The 1548-nt window shown below is 28.7% G+C and overlaps 1 non-coding gene across 1 annotated transcript; it reads left to right on the top strand.

Moving 5' to 3' along the window:
* The first annotated feature begins 278 nt into the window (after positions 1-278).
* On the top strand, positions 279-397 carry LOC135925604 (5S ribosomal RNA). The gene has a single exon (XR_010571689.1). It is a non-coding gene; the product is annotated as a 5S ribosomal RNA (ribosomal RNA).
* Positions 398-1548: the final 1151 nt, after the last annotated feature.

Here is a 1548-nt window from a genome sequence, read left to right as displayed (position 1 = left end):
GATTTTATTAGTTTAACTGAAATTTCCTAATTTTTTATTGATATTACTCACAAAAAAACACTCTAAAGTGTAAGTATTATATAAATACCATTTAGATGATCGGAAAATTAGTGAGCAACTAGTTATTTATATAAATCGTTTCAGTTATTAAGGTACATAGATAAATTCATTCTATAATATAAAATATGAATTATTTCTTAAATAATAATAACGATTTACAACATAATTTGATATTGTTATGCTTTATATAAATAAGCATATTATAACAAACAATTCTCGATTACGACCATATCACGTTGAAAGCACCGGTTCCCTTTCGAACACCGAAGTTAAACAACGTTGAGCCTGGTTAGTACTTGGATGGGTGACCGCCTGGGAATCCCAGGTGTCGTAATCTTTTTACTTATACAACTTTTTAAACCTTTTTTTAGGGAACATCTGACTCTAATGCTACTTATTAGTTATTACATATTTTTTAAAGTTGCGAAATATAAAGTCAATTTTTGAATTATAATTTTTTTTTGTTTTTTATTTTGAAAACGCGAAAAGTTTTCGTTAGTCGAATATAAAATATAATTGACATAAAAAGCGACTCTCCTCAAGACCCGTTATATAAAAGTTCAACTGATAAAACATAAAAACCATGAAGGGCGATATCGTGCCCTAAGCCCAGCCAGTTTTACCCGGTAAAATCAAATATTTGAAATGGCCATTATTAGCTGTGAAAATCAAAAAATATATTTTAAAGAAATCCAGGCCGGGCTCGAAAATTTAAAAAAAAACCAGCGGGCCGGGCCCAAAAAATTATTTTAAAAAAGCTGGGGCCATAAAAATGATACCTCTGCAAGCTACGATATTTGCGACATTAGAAAAGATAAGGAAATGAATGGAAGCGTGAAAATATTTATTGCCGCGATTAAATTTTAAAATAATATTTTTGTAATGGCCAATTACAATTACAATTACAATTACCAATTATTTTTATTTTTTCTCTATAGTAATTATCAGTTACAAAAAAAAGTATAATTGAATTTTATTTAAGTAGTCAATTGTCACAATCATGCAGCGTCAACATGAGTGGTAGGGTAGGAACTACCATCCAATGGAAGGGGGGGGGGAGGTAGGAGGTAGGCATTTAAGAGGGTTAGACTAGAGTTAGGATAAATTTATCAGGGTGTTATAGATTAAAATTTTAGATGAAATTGGGCAAAATATAGGCATATTATAAAATAAAATTATATTGCTAAATATCAACCGAATCTATATATAACACACACATTTACAAAAGAATTTCTGGATCAGTTTCTGATAGCCTTTTAAAACTAATTTAATGGGTCTAGTGATTCTATCAGTAAACTTATATTCATGCCAAACAATATAGCATTCATTGTAAATGTTAGTTATCTTTAGCGTTCATAATATTTTGATAGTTGTTAGTCGAATCTTAAAATTCTAAATTATTCTCTTTAAAATTTATGAAGGGATTACTATTATAATTATAAAAAAAGGTATTATTAATAATGTAAAGCATAGTATATAACACGACGG

This window comes from Gordionus sp. m RMFG-2023, chromosome 2 (genome assembly GCF_954871325.1).
Source record: "Gordionus sp. m RMFG-2023 chromosome 2, tfGorSpeb1-WG-v2, whole genome shotgun sequence".
Classification (NCBI taxonomy): domain Eukaryota; kingdom Metazoa; phylum Nematomorpha; class Gordioida; order Chordodea; family Parachordodidae; genus Gordionus; species Gordionus sp. m RMFG-2023.
The sequence above is the reverse complement of the archived record's forward strand: the minus strand, read 5'-3'. Positions and strand labels throughout refer to the sequence as shown.